The following is a 16,166-nucleotide window of genomic DNA, read 5'->3' on the forward strand; positions in this document are numbered from 1 at the left end:
TTGGTTGAGTTTGCAGTAATAGCAGATTTAGCCTTAGCACTGAGTAAATAATTTCAATGGTGTTGCATTCATATGTCTTTTGCTATATGGTACTTTTTTGGGGGTGGGTGGGTGGGAGTAATGTATCTTTTTTGGAAAAGTTGATATTGGGTAATTTGGCTAATTTTATACTGTAGAAAAATGTGTACTGTAGAGGATGAACAGGTGGGAAGAGAGGAAGGGGAGGTATTTAGTTAATACTTAATTCTTTTCTGTGACTATATCCATCTTGTAGAATGTATTGACATTTGTTTTCAATCCTTTGAGACAATTGAGGTTCCATTTTCTATAATCTATCTTGAGACATTGGGACCCTGGTGTAAGTAGGATATTTAAACCTGGGAAATTTTGCACGTCTTTAAGAAGTAGCAGAACCAAGCTTTCACTAATGGCTAATCACTAATCACTAAGATAATTTTGTGAGTACATGAAAGTATGAGGGACTCTTTGTGACTAGTTTCATTTATAGGTACACTCATTAATAAAAGAAATTTTTTTCATTTTGAAAAATTGACTTGTTGCTTTCTCAGTTTCATCTGTTAGTTGGAGCCTGGCATCTTCAACTTGCTGTGGGCTCCCAGGAAAAGGGCAAGTGGGGCAAGATTTAACTCCAGTTCCTGAGGAGCTCCAATTTAGTAGGGGAGAAACCCCCAAACTATCAATTCTGGTACTAATTAATATGGAGGGGAAAAAGAAGATAGTGGTAGCTGGGCTTCTCAACTATGGCATTGGGGCCAGATAACCCTTTGTTATGGAGGTGGTCCTGTGCATTGTAGGATATTTGGCAGCATCCCTGTCCTCTACCCACTGGAGGAGACAGTTGGGCCCCTCCAGTTGCAACAACTACAAATGTCTCCTGAGAGGTACTATCATCTCTGGTTGAAAGCCACTGTGAGAGAGAGACCTGGAGGATGTGGGTGTTGTGGGGACTGGTGTCACTTTACCTGGGTTGGTTGGTCAGGAGCTGCCTCTGAATAAGACGTGACATTTAAGTTGAAACCAAATGAATGCGTAGGCAGCAGTCTCTTCAGGGAGTCCACCAAATGCAAAGGCCCTACGTCAGGAGGAAGCTTGCATATTGAGAGAGTGAAAGCAGGGTGTGTTCTGAGGACTGAAAACCAGTATGGCTGCAGCAGTCACCCCCCAGAGGACTGGCAACAAACGGCGCTGGAGAAGTGGGCACAGTAACTGGCAAGATGCTGGGTGGAAAGGGCTCTACGAACACAACTATGGGAGGAGTCCCACTCTTGGAAAACAATTGCATATTTGGGATTAAACCTGCTATCCATCACCAAATTATATTGTAATGTGCCTTAATGTGCTTCAGTGACACTGTTCTCAGATTGGTCCTTACGAGTTAGTTTGGTTGGGGTAACAGAAGAAGGGGAAGGAGAAGGGAAGGGGGATGCATCCTGGAAGTGAGGGGCTTCCTACAGGGCTGTGTGAGGGCACTCAGGCCTAGCAAGAGGCGTCCCGGAGGAACGGGGATAGGGTGCCAGTTTGGCTCCTATCACCCTGGGCCCGGCAGCAGCTGGACCCACTCCTCCCAAACTTGCTGCTTTCAGTGGTAGGGTGGTGCAGGGGTGCCTTCAGCTGGCCCATAAGAAAATTTTAAAATAGTTAGGTTTTGATGTGTATTTTTAGAAAACAGTGCATTAAAATTGTGATGTAATGGATATTGTTTAGGATGACTACAATTTTACAGTTCATCTAAAACAACTTGAGTCAAACAGCCAAAGGGGCAATGTGAGGATAGCAAAGGTCCTGTGGATGCATGAAGTCAGGGAGGCAATAGGTTAGATCGGCTGGGAGGTTATTAAAATACGGACTCCTGGGCCCCATTCCTAGAGATTCAGTTTGTAAGACAGGTGGGACCTAGGTATTTATTTATTTTTAAAAGCTATATTTATTGATTTGAGGGAAGGTGGGGAGGGGCAGGGGGAGAGGGAGAGAGAATCTCAAACAGACTCTCCACTGAGCACAGAGCCCGATGTGGGGCTTGATTGCAGGACCCTGAGGTCATGACCTGAGCCAAAATCAAAAGTCGGAAGCTTAATCGACTGAGCCATTCAGGTGTGCCTAAGTATTTATTTTTTTGTTTATTTAAATTACAGAAGGCAAGCTACTACAAAGTATTTCACATTTCAACCAAAATACTCAGATTTCATGAAAGAGTATGTAGAAATAAGAGCATGTAATTGTCCTTCTTTTCTACCTATTTCAAAGGTGACTCTCAGGAAATGAATGCAGCAACTTGATAATTAGAATGGGTGGGTATTTTGATGCCAGTTTTGAGGATAAATAAAATTCCTCAGAGTCCCCCACATATAGGAAAACCATAAGAAATGTAGGGGAGGCATATCTACACTGCATTTCATAGCCTAGTTTGTGCAGAACTGTTTCTTCTGGGTTCATAGTGCTCTCTAGAAGGAAAGAAATAACTATTTGTCATTTGTTCTTCCTCTGATCAAGGTCTTTTGTCGGTTGATTGTGGGCTGCTTTAGATACACATCCTCCCAAGACCTGGTTTCTTCTTTGGCTCTTGATGGCATAACAGAAGGGCAGTCCTCCACCCACAGCAAAGGCAATGACAGACGACTACACCGAGTTGCTTTGATGTGACCTGTGAGCATGGTGTACAATGGGCTGTGGGAGAGTCTCATCATTAGGACTCCAGGGAATCTAACTGTAAAGTTCCCTTGGGCCTCTCGAGGGCCCTTCCAACTCTGACTTCTGAGTCTTTGGTTGCCATTAGTGTCTTTCCCCACTCCTTCCCGTCCTACCCCCACAGGGCCATCAGTATAGTCTAAAACACCGAGATCTGATTGTGCAGCATGTTAGCCGAAAAGCTCCCACTGCTCACCAGCGGGTAAAAGTTCCACTGTGTCATAAGCCCTTCCCAGCTTCCTTGTCTGCCTCGCGCAGCCCCTCTCTGCTGTGCTCCGGTGGATAGAAATGCCTCGGATACCCACTCTGTACTCTGTAGGTCAACTCATCTTCTGGGGACACTTGTCTCCTCCCTCTCCACTGGCTGTGTCATCCTTTAAGGCTCAGCTCAAGGGTTACCTCTTCAGCTTGTCTGGACCTCATCCTCCTCGACAGTTTTATGAATACTTCTGTTCGGCTCTTTTGCTCACTCGGGGAATATAGTGGAGTGCCTCGCCAATGCCAACCATGGTGCTGACGCCTAGCCCAGCACCTTATTCTGCATGATGCCAGGACCCTCCCTAGCATGTGTGGCATCTTTGAGTGAATTAGAAACAGGCTCCCTCCTCCTTCTGGCTGACACGGCTCTGAGCTAGGGCAGACACCTGTCAAATGGAGCCTGTACAAACTACAACCAAAAATAGTAACCCTATAACTCAGCCCTTTGTATTAAAGGTGTTTGGTTGATAATGCTTTTTATACTGAGTTCTTTGAGGGAAGTATTTAGTTTCTTAGCGCCTAGCATTCACATGTAGGTGCTTAATACATATCTGTGAACAGGAATGAATAAATTGTCTGAAAGAACATTTCCTAGAACCTTCCTGTATGTGCTGGGATGGGGTGGGGAAGGGAAGAGTGTTTTTAAAACTCGTTTATGAGATAGAAACAACTCTTTTCTTTCTTTTCTTTTTTTAAAGATTTTATTTTACTTATTTGACAGAGAGAGACAGCGAGAGAGGGAACACAAGCAGGGGGAGTGGAAGAGGGAGAAGCAAGGCTTCCCGCTGAGCAGGGAGCCTGACGCGGGGCTCGACCCCAGGACCCCGGGATCATGACCCGAGCCGAAGGCAGACGCTTAACGACTGAGCCACCCAGGTGCCCCACATCTCTTCATATGACTGGCTGGAACGTAGGAGTCTCTGTGAATCTCAAGGACTCTCTGAGACCAGTAATTTGCAATCTTGGCAATAAATTACAATCACCTGCGAAGCTTGGCCAACCTACCTGTGCCCCGACCAATTGAATCAGAATTTCAGGAGGCGGGGGCCCAGATGTTACAGGTCTTCAATTTCGCCAGGTGATTTCAATTTACAGCTGAGGTTGCAAACCACTGACCTAGAGAGAGGGGGAGGGAAAATGACAGCATGTTTTCTTGTTCTGTGTGACCAGTGCTCTGGCAAACATGACACAGTACAAACTGAAACAAGAAAATATCAACAATGGGCCGAGGCAGGTGAACAGCCAAGTGGGAAAGGGCATGCCACTGGGTTAACAGTAGACCTGTCCTACCTGGCTTCCATGGTAACAGCATTATATTGGCAGCCCTGGGAATGAGAAGTCTGGATGCTGCCATGCTTTTGTAAAGCTTCTCAGGAAGTTGGCCCATGGCTGTCTAGCTGACTGTCCCTGGGCCTCCTAAGAACTAAATGTTTTCTTTCACAAGTTGTAAAAATAAGCAAAGAAGAAAATCCCCTTTGGCCTGTGAGGAAATGCTCTAAGGTAACCTCCTTTGTTTTGTACTATGGATTGCTGAGATGGGGTTTGTTCTATCTGGCAGTTCCTGCACCTTGGATGATCGCCGATTCACACATTTCTCAATAGACTCTTTTTTTTTTTTTTTTTTAGAGCAGTTTTAGGCTCACAGCAAAATTGAGTGGAAAGTACAGAGTTTCCATATAAGCACCCTCCTCTCTCCTAAACATGCATTCTCCACCATCAACAGCTCTTCCCAGTGTGGGACATTTGGTACAACTGGTGAACCGACACCTCATTATCAACCGAAGCCCATAGTTTACATGAGGGTTCATGTTTTGCTTTGTACATTCTGTGGGTTTGGGAAAAGTTATAAGGATGTGTATCACTATCATAGTATCATAGAGAATAGTTGTACTGCCCTAAAAAGGCGCTTTATGTCCCACCTCTTCATCCCTCACTCCCTCCAAATCTGGAACAACCACTAACCTTTTTTTTGGTCTCACCTTTTCCAGTACGTTATGTGGTTGGAATTATATCGTATGTGGTCTTTTCAGATTCACTTCTTTCACTAAGCAGTATGCATTTAAGGTCCCTCTATTTCTTTTTGTGCCTTCACAGCTAATTTCTTTTATCGTGGAATAATAATTCATTGTTTTGATGTACCACAGCTTGTTTATTCATGGACCTGTTGAAGGACATCTTGGTTACTTTCAAGTTTGGGCAGCTATGAATAAAGCTGCTATTAACATTCACATGCAGGTTAAGGAACATATTTGATGGATTGCATGGGAAGAGTAGGTTTAGTTTTGTAGGAAACTATTAAACTGTCTTCCAAAGTGGCCATTTTGCAGTCCCATCAGCAGTGAATGAGAGTTCCTGAGGCTCCACATCCTTGCCAGCAGTTGGTGCTGAACTTTAGCCGTTCTAGTAGGTATGTAGTAACATCATTGTTTTAGTTAGCATTTCTAATAACATATGATGTTGAACATGTTTTTATATGTTTATTTGCCATCTATGTATCTTCTTTGGTGAGGTGTCTATTCAGATATTTTGACCATTTTTTAATCAGGTTGTTGATTTTCTTACTGTTGAGTTTTAAGAGTTATTTGCATATTTTGCATTTTGCATTGGGTCATATCAGATATGTCTTTTGCAAAAATTTTCTCCCAATATGTGGCTCGTTTTCCCATTCTCTTGACAGGGTCTTTTGCAGAGCAGAAGTTTTTAATTTTAATGTAGTCCAGCTTATCATTGTTTTCCTTACATGGATCATAACTTTGGTCTTGTATCTAAAAAGTCATTGCCATGCCTAAGGTCATCCAGATTTTTCCCTACATTATCTTCTAGGAGTTTTATAGTTTGCACTTTATATTTCAGGCTATGAGCCATTTTGAGGATTTTTTTGAGGGTGTAAGGTCTGTATCTAGATTTGCTTTTTTTGCCCACGAATATCCAGTTGTTTCAGCACCACTCGTTGAAAAAACATTCCTTTCTCCATTGAATTGCCTTTGCTCCTTTGTCAAAGAGCAGATGACTGTTATCTGTGTGGTTCTCTTTCTTGGCTCTCTATTTTGTCCATGTATTTCTTTTTCTAACCTCTGGTTAATAGAACACTGTCTTGATTGCTGCAGATTTATAATAAAGTTGAAATTGGGTAGTATCAATCCTCTGACTTTGTTCTTCAATGTTATGTTGACTACTCTGGGTCTTTTGCCTCTCTCTATACAGAGAGAATCAGTTTGTCAATATCCACAAAATACCTTTCTGGGATTTTGATGGGATTGTATTGAGTGTCTAGATCAAGTTGGGAGGGACTGACCTCTTGACAATACTGAGTCTTCTGATCCAGGAACATGGAATATCTGTACATTTATTTAATTCTTTGATTTCTTTCATCAATTTTGTAGCTTTCCTCATATATATCTTATACAAATTTTATTAGATTTATACCTAAGTATTTCATTTTTTTGGTACTAATATAGATGGTTTTATGTTTCTAATTTCAAGTTCCAATTTTTCATTGCTGATATAGAGGAAAGCAATAGACTTTGGATATTAATCTTGTATCTTTCAATCTTGCTGTGATGGCTTATTCCAGGAATTTTTTTGGGGGGGGGCAATTCTTTGGGATTTCCTATGTGGACGATTATGTCACATGTGAACAAAAGAGTTTTATTTCTTCCTTCACCATCTATATACCTTTTATTTCTTTTTCTTGTCTTTTTGCATTGGTTAAGACTGCCAGTATGATGTCAAAAAGGAGAGAGCATACCTTGCTTTGTTCCTGATCTTAGTGGAAAAGCATTTAGTTTGGGCTTTGAACAAGGACCATGACTATGAGAACTTTATAAGAGGTCTTGATATATGCACATTCCATTCTTATCTATATCTCTGGTCTTTTGCTTTCTTTTGGAGCCTTCCCCTCTGCCTGTGAGCATAACAAACAAAAGCCCCTAACAACTTTCCGTTGACCCCTTAGCAACCTCTGGCTACTCTTCTTTCTCTTTCCTTTACTTCTGAGCTAAACTTTTCTGTTCCAAATATCCATTTCTCTGCCTCCTATTTACTCCTTAAACTAATGCAATCTGGCTTCTGGCTCTGGTCCTCCAATGAAGCCATTAAGCAAAGGTTCAGTATAAGTGCAGTAGCTATTTCTTAATCTTTATCACACTTGACCTTTTGGTAGCATTTGACCCCACTATCTAAACCATACTTCTTAAAACTTTCTCTTCCTTTTGCTATCAGGGAGCAATACCATTTATACTGATTTTCTTCCTATTGTTCTGTGTTTGTTCTTAGTATCTGTGGCTGGATCCTCTTTTTCTATGTCCCTAAGTGTTAATGTGCCCCAGGACTCAACCTACCACTTGCTTCTTTTTTGACATCTATTCCCCATTTACTGGAGAGCCCCAAATCTCTATTACAGTCAGATTCTCTTTAGCTTCAGACCCAGTTGTGATCATTATATTATCAATGTTTTTTGAAGTGGAGTGTTGAGCAGATTACACACAATTTAGTAGCAGAAAATCCCTTTCCACAGATGAAGAAACTGAGTTCAGAGACTGACACTTAGAAAGTTCTAGAAACAGGATGTGATTCCATCCGTTTTGATTCTAGAATTGTGCTGTCCAATAAGTTAGCTGCTAGCCATATATGGTTGTTTAAAATTTAAATTAATTAAAATTAAATAAAAAATTCAGTTTCTTGGGGTGCCTGGCTGGCTCAGTCGGAAGAGTATCTGATTCTTGGGCTTGTGAGTTCATGCCCCACATTGGGTGTAGAGCCTACTTAAAAAAAAAAAATCAGTTTCTTAGTCACACTAGCCACATTTCAGCTGCTCAATTGCCACATGTGGCTAGCGGCTTCCCTACTGGAAAGCACAGTATAAAACATTTCCATCATCACTGAATGTTCTATTGAATATTGCTGCTCTAGAGACTTCCTCTCATCACATCTGGAAAAAGTACTTTCCTCGGTCTTTCTCATTCTGCAATGAAGAGGTAACCCTTATTCACAGTTTCCAGTATATCCCTCCAGACTTTCTCCAAACAAATGCAAATATAAATACCCATATAATACACATTTTGTTCTGTGTTGTGTGTTTTTTAAAACAGGATCAAATTATACATATTGTTCTATAACTTGCTTTGTTACTTAAAATAGATCTTGGACCTACTTCCTTGTCAGATATTTTAAAACTGCCAAACTGTTTTCCAGAGCAGATGTGCCATTTACATTTTCACCAGCAATTATAGGTTATCCAGTGTCTCTGGATACTTGTCAGCATTTGGTGTTGTCACCATGTTAAATTTTAGCCAATCTGATGGTTATGGTGGTATCTCATTATGGTCTTAATTTGTATTTCACTATTGACTAATCAGGTTGAACATCTTATCATGTGCTTCTTTGTCATCTGTATCTCCTCTTAAGTAAAATTTCAATTCATGTCTTTTGTTTATCTTGTGACTGGAATTTTTTGTTTTGTTTACTGTTGAGTTTTGAGAATTTTTCATACATTCTAGATACTAGTCTTTTGTTGGATATGTGGTTTGCAAATATATTCTCCTAGTCTGTAACTTATCTTATTTCCTCTTAACAGGATCTTTCACAGAGAAAATGTTTACAATTTTGATATAGTCCAATTTATCAACTCTTCCTTATGTGAAGCATGTTTTTAGTGTCTAGTCTGAAAAGCCTTTGCTGAGCCTTAGATCCAGAAGATTTTTCTCCTATAATTTTTCCTAAACACTTAATAGTTTTATGTTTTATATTTAAATTCATGACCCATTTTAAAGATTAATTTTTGTATAAGGTTTGAAGTTAGGTTGAGGTTCATTTTTTTTTTTGCCTATGGATTTCAGTTGTTCTAGCACCATTTGTTGAAAGGGTATCTTTTCTCCATTGAGTTGCATTCGTACCTTTGTCAAAAAATTTATTGGTCATATATATATATGGGTTTATTTCTGGGTTCTCTTTTTTGTATTGAGGTATAATTGACATTATATTATATTAATAATGACATTAATTTCAGGTACGCAATGTAATGGTTTGATATATGCATATATTGCAAAATGATCACCACAATAAATCTAGTTAACATCTGTCATCATACATAGTTACAAAATTTTCAAGGTTCTTTTAGCAGCTTTCAGGTTTGCCATACAGTATCATGAGCCACACCATCAATTGATGTGGTCGTATGATTTTTCAGTGGATTATATTGGTTGATTTTTTTGTTGTTGTTGAATCAGTCCTGTACCCTTGAAATAAATCCCATTTGGTCATAGTGTGTAATTCCATTTATATATTGCTGAATTCTACTTTCTAATATTTTGTTAAATATTTTTGTGTCTATATTCTTGAGGGATATTGGTACATAGTCTTCTTTTTTGTATGTCTTTGTCTGGTTTTGGTATCAGGGTAATACCAGCTTTATGAAATGAATTGGGAGTTTTCTCCTCTTCCATTTTCTTGAGAATATTGTGTAGAATTGATATTAATTCTTCTTTAAATGTTTGGCGAAATTCTCCAATGAATTGGAGATTTCTTCTCTTTTTTTTAAGATTTTTTTTTTTTTTTTAAGATTTACCTGTGTATGAGAGAGAGAGAGAGAGAGCACAGAGGAAGGGGCAGAGGGAGAGGGAAAGAGAGAATCCCGAGCTGATGCCCCACTGAGCATGGAGCCTGATGTGGGGCTTGATCCCAGGACCCTGAAATCATGACCTGAGCTGAAACCAAGAGTCAGACACTTAGCGGACTGAGCCACACAGGTGCCCTGAGATTTCTTTTGGGGAAAGTTTTAAGTTATGAATTCAGTTTGCTTTAATACTTAGAGAGCTATTCAAATTATCTATTTCATATTGGGTGACTTGTGAAATTTGTGTTTCCCAAGAAATTGGTCCATTTTAAATAAGTTGTCAAATTTATCTGGGTAGAGTTGCTCTTAGTATTTCCTTATTATGTTTTTGATATTGGCAGGGCCTTCAGTGGTTTCCTGTTTCTTTTGTGATATTGGTAGTTTGTGTTTTCTGTTTTTCTTTCCTTTTACATTTTTTTTGTCAATCTTGCTAGAGGTTTGTCAATTTTACTGTTCTTTCAAAGAATCAGCTCTTTGTTCCATTGATTTCCATTGTTGCTTTTCTGTTCTAAATTTCATAGATTTTTGCTCCTTTATTATTTTTTTCCTTCTTTTGGCTTAGGTTTCTTTTACTCATCTTTTTGCAAGTGTCTGGGGTAGAAGCTCAGATTACTGATTGAGATTTTTCTCCTTTCCTAATGTATGCCTTAGTGCTATAAATTTTCCTCTCCACATTGCTTTAGCTGTGTCCCACAAGTTCCAGCATGATTTTTATTCAGCTCAGCATATTTTTTTACTTCCTTGAGAGATCCTCTTTGATTCATGGACTATTTAGAAGTGTGTCGTTTAGTTCCCAAGTGTTTGGAGATTTTCTTGGTAGCTTTTTGTTACTGATTTCTAGTTTGATTTCACTGTGGACAGAGAATATACTCTAGATGATTTCAATTTTTAAACATTTGTTGAGTTTGTTTAATGACCCAAGATATTGTCTATCTTGGTATATGTTCTGTGATAACTTGAAGAAAATGTGTATTCTGCTATTGAGGGGCATTTATAAAGGTTGATTAGATCTTGGTGGCTGTAGTGTTGTGGAATTCTTCTATATCATTGCTGATTTTATGTCCAGTTACTCTTTCAGTTATTGAGAGAAGAGTCTTGAGGTCTCCAACTATAATTGTGAATTTTTCTACTTCTTTTAGTTCTGTCAGTTTTTGCTTCACATATTTTGCAGCTCTGTTTCATGCATATACATTTAGGATGCTATATCTGGCTAGATGGGTCATTGTCCCTTCCTGCCTCTGGTAATATTTTTTGGTCTGAAGTATACTTTATATGATGGTAATATAACAACTCATGCTTTCTGAGATTAATGTTTACGTTAGTGTTTGCATGGTAGTATTTGTATTAGTTTGCTAGAACTGCCATAACAAAATACCATAGACTGGGTGGTTTAAAAAATAAATTTTTGGGGTGCCTGGGTGGTTCAGTCAGTTAAGCTTCTGCCTTCATGGCTCAGGTCATGATCCCAGGGTCCTGGAATTGAACCGCATGTCAGGATCTCTGCTCAGTTGGGAGTCTGCTTCTCCCTCTCCCCCTGCCCCTCTCCCTGTTCATGCTTTCTCTCTCTCTCTCCATCTCAAATAAATAAATAAAATCTTTAAAAATATATACATGTATATTTTCTCACAATTCTGGAAGGTAGAAGTCTGAGATCAAGGTATCAGCAGGTTTGGTTTCTTCTGAGGTTGCTCTGGCTTAGAGATGGCTGCTAAGTCTTACTGTGTCTTCACTTTGTCATCCCTCTATTTTTGTGTCCTATTCTCTCTTCTTATAGGGACACTAATCATATTGGATTAGGATCAACCCCATGGCCCTTTTAACTTAGTTACCTCTTTAAAGGCCCTATTGCCAAATACTGTTACATTTTGCCTTACTGGAAGTTAATATATCAACATGAATTTGGGGGCAATACAATTCAGCGCATTATAGTATATTTCCATCCTTTTATTTTCAATCTGTTTATCTGTGTACATTTGAAGTGTAGACAGCTGATCATGCTTATAAACTGATCATGCTTTTTAATCCACTCTTCTAATCTCTCTTTTTAAGTGAGGTATTTAGACCATTTTCATTTAGTGAAATTATTGATACATTAAGACCTAAGTCTTCCATTTGATGTTTCATTTTTAAATTTATTCTGTTTTTCTTTCTCTTTTCTTTTTCTTGACTTCTTGTGGGTTACTTGAATGTTTTTTTAGAGTTCCAATCTGATTGTTCTGTCATGTTTTAAAGTGTGTCTCTTTGTACAGATTTTTAGTGGTTTCTCTCTGTATTGCATAATATATGCATAACTTGTCACAGTCTACTAGTGTCAATATTTTACCAGTTTGGATGAAGTATGGAAACTTAATCTCCCTTCACCTTCTCCCACTCATAATTGTTTTAAATAGTTCCTCTACATTAATTAAGAATTTCCTTCATTTGAGAATGTTTTTATTTCCCCTTTGTTCCTGAAGGTGTTTTTGCCAGATATAGAATTCATGTTTGACAGTTCTTTTCTTTATGACTTGAAAATGTGTCACTTCCTTTGACCTCTATGGTATCAAATGAGGAATCCACTGTCACTCAAATTAGTGTTTTCCCCCAAAACAATGAGTCATTTCTCTCTTCTGCTTTTAAGATTTTTTTCTTTGTCTTTAACTTCAGATATGTGACTATGATTTTTCTTGGTGTGGAATGATTTTTTGATTTCTCTTATTTGAGGTTTTCTCAGGTCCTTGAATATATGTTTCTTTCTTGCCAGTTGAAAAGTTTCTAGCCATTATTTCTCCCCATTATTTCACTTCCACTCTTTCTATCCTCTCCTTCTGGAACTCCAATGATATGAATGTTAGCTCTTTTGTTTTAGTAGTTCAGGTTGCTAAGACTCTGGGTTTGTTTTTTGTTGTTGTCGTTGCTGTTTTTGTCTTTTTTCTCTCTGTCATTCAGGTTGGGTAAATTCTATTAATCTGTCCTCAAGTTCTCTGCTTTTCTCCTCTATTACCTCCACTTTAGTATTGAGCCCATCTGTCAAGCTCTCATTTCAGTTATTGTATTTATTGTATTTTTCAGTTCCATGATTGCCATTTGCTTCATCTTTGTGTGTGTGTGTCTGTGTGTGTGTGTGTGTGTATGTATATGTATGTATACTGGTCCATATTTGAATTTCCTGATTTCCCCCAAGTGTCTGTTTATAATTGACTCATCCAAATTAGTATCCCAACAAGACCTATAGAATGTATTTTGTTTTTTTGTCTTTTAGTTTCTTCTCATCTTGAATAGTGACTACTCCCTTTTGTCCATGCCATTGACTTGTTGAAAAACTAGATGAATTGTTCTTTGAAATGTCCCAACTTGTGGACTTTTCAAATTGTTTCATTTCTGTAAACTGGAAGTTATACTAAGTGCTTGAGTAGATCCAGTTTCAATATTTTTGTGAAAAATACTTCATAAGAGGTATTATTAAATGCTGTTTCTAACAGTAAAACACTGAGGGGAAGAACTTAACTATCTAGTAAAGGAGACTTATTTAAATAAATTATGACATTCCCATAGTGGGCAACCAATACTGAAGACATTAAAAAATACACAGTAAAAAGAGCATTTGAATAAAAATATGAGAATATGGAGCATGTTCATATTGCAAGAAATGAAAAAAGCTGATCACCAAAGCTAAGATATGCCCTGTGTGATTATGAATGGCAGGATCTACATCATAACACTATCGATTAGTGGTGGGATCAATAAGCTGTTTGTCCTGTTTTTCCTTTGTAGGAAATAAAGAAAAGAGAGATACATAATTATGATTCATTACTTGGTGATAATACTAATATAAAACCAATGGATGTCATCTTATAATAAATATTTTAAATACTAATAAAAAATAATAAAATTTTAAAAATTAAAAACTTAAATAAATAATTTAAATTTGCACCCCAGAAATAAAATGCTGTAAAGTGGGTATAAACCTCTGTGGCTTCCTGCAGGTCCTCCAGTGCTTCCAGAGTGAAGCCAAGCAACACATGCCTGGCTTCAGGATCCTCTTACATCAGGAGCCCGGAACCCGGGAAAGGAGGTAGACAAGACAAATTAGAAACAAAATGTAAATGTCCCCCAGTTTAACAAGGAGGTTTGTTAGCTGCTCCTTTTCAACCCAGAGATTCAGGGAGCCTTCAGCACATGAATGTCCCACCCCGTGACTGAGACACACTGGGCAGTCACCCTAGGCACAGTCCAGGCTGTGTCATGTGGGCACCCCTCCCCCATGCCCACGGTAAGGGGCACCAGAGGCCAGCTAGGCCACAGCTGTGAAGGGAGGACCTGACTTCGGAGGCCTCACCATTTCCTCTCTGGGCTCCTTCTCCTTGTATACCCCCCAACCTTTCACACTTCTTATTTCCAAAAATCTTCCTCCTCCCAGACTCCCTCACCGGACCCACATTGATTCTTACTGTATATGTATTCTGCAGAAAGCTTCTCTTTGAGGCAGAGTAGGGTGGTGACCAGGTGTCCAGGCTCCGAGCACGTGGAAGCATCTGGCTTATCCCACTTGCTAGCAGGAGTCTTCAAGCAAGTAATTTACAGCTCTGAGTCCGTTTCTCTAAAGTGTCATTAGAAACAGAGAATGTGAGCATGAAGGTTTTTCAAATATGTGACATCCAATGGCAGTTTTGGAGGTTTCCAATGGCAGGTTTTGGAGTTGAAACTGAGGATGTTTATTCTCCTCTCTACTTTCCAACTAAGTATTTAGCAGAGAAAAGAATTAAAATAATTTAAAGGATATATATTTTTCCCCTGAACTGTTACATAAAATTTAACACTGTTGAAAAGAAAAAGGAACAGACAACAATTATTCTTTTTCTATTTGCTTACACCCACTCCCTCACTTATCAAAGGGAAATTGTCATTAGCTGGATATATTCCAAGGTAATTTCTTTGTGCTTTTTTTAGTTTTAAGAGAAATAAACTTAAGAAAAATTCCTTACATTTCCATAGGGCTTTACATTTTACAATGTAGTTTTACATACTTGCCTGGATAGTGTATTTTTTTCCCCTTAAGTTCTGCTGTGTGCTTTTATTTATTTATTTATTTATTTATTTATTTATTTATTTATTTATTATTATTTTTTTTTGCTGCTGTGTGCTTTTAAAAGCAGCTATATGAAGGTATAATTTACATATAATAAAATTCACTCATTTTAACCATATATCCTATTGGCAAATATGTACGTTTATGTAACCACCACCACATTCAAGATACAGAGCTTTCCATCACTCCCGCGAGGTCCCATGGACCTCTTCACAGGCAGTCCCCTCCCTTCCTCTCCAGCCCCAAGCACTACTGATCTGTTTCTTTATCTCTACAGTTTTCCCTTGTTTTAGAATCTCATACAGATGACACAGTATATAGTCTTTTGTGTGTAGATTTTTCACCTGACCTCATGTTTTTGAGTTTCATCGATGTTGTTGTATGTATCGGTAGTTTCCTCTTTTTTTATTGCCGACTAGCATTTTGTTGTGTGAATATTCCAGTTTTTGATTACTGGGAATATTACAGACACTTATGTACTTGTGTGGACAGATTTTTATTTCTCTTGGGTAAATATCTAAGAGTGGAATTGCTGTGTCTTTGGCAAGTGTACATTTAACTTAGTGCTAATTTTTTGCAGGAAGATGTTTTGCAGGAAGATTTGACGCATAACAAAAACTCTGTACCAGAGGAAGGCAGTTTTTCCTACTTTACAGATAAGAAACTAAGGCACAAGGAAATTTCGGTGCTTTACTCAAACTTCTCTGCCATTAAACTTTGGACTTGCTAAGACTAAGACATAGATATCTGGAGTTCATTGCCTTTTCATTTTTTTCTGTTTTCTTTCTCTTTGGATCTTTTGTTTTAATGTGAGAATATAAATTAATTGTTACACAGAATTTAAAAATATAGATATGTAAAGAAAAAGGAGCCCAAAATTGCCTGTTTCCTCTGCTCAGAGGGGACCATTGTTCATGATTTTTATATCATTGTGCAGGCTTCTATCTCTGTGTGTGTTTTTTTCCTACAAAGACAGTTAAGATTGTATGTAATCTTTTGTGTCTTGATTACCACATTCAATCATGAAGATCATTTTCCTCACTTCTATCCTGAAGATCTTTTCACAACAATAAATATACACCTCCAACATTCTTTTCAGAGGTTGCTGAATCTTTATATTGATGATGCAGTATGAATTTTTATATTGATGGCACATGACAATCAGTTATATTCAATTTTGTGCTATTATTAGCAATAATCTTTTATTCATTTTTAAGAATTTATTTGTATCTCCACCTATTTGCAAAATGTACTTTTGCATTTTGAGATAAATTGTTTGATTTTCAGATTTGCCGTTCTTCAAAAGCATGACTTTGATTTCTATCCATGTTACCCTAGAGATGTTGGTGAGGGGACTGGGCTCACTGTGGAAATGAGAAACAGAACACATCTGAGTGAAGAAATAGCTGTTATGTAAGACACGCAGGTGGTAGGTTTTGTACGTTGTCTCAAATATTTTTTTTGAATATGAAAAAAATCCCTCCTGCCTCACAAAAGAGGAACTTGGAGTAAAAATTTGGC

This window comes from Zalophus californianus, chromosome 5 (genome assembly GCF_009762305.2).
Source record: "Zalophus californianus isolate mZalCal1 chromosome 5, mZalCal1.pri.v2, whole genome shotgun sequence".
Lineage (NCBI taxonomy): Eukaryota > Metazoa > Chordata > Mammalia > Carnivora > Otariidae > Zalophus > Zalophus californianus.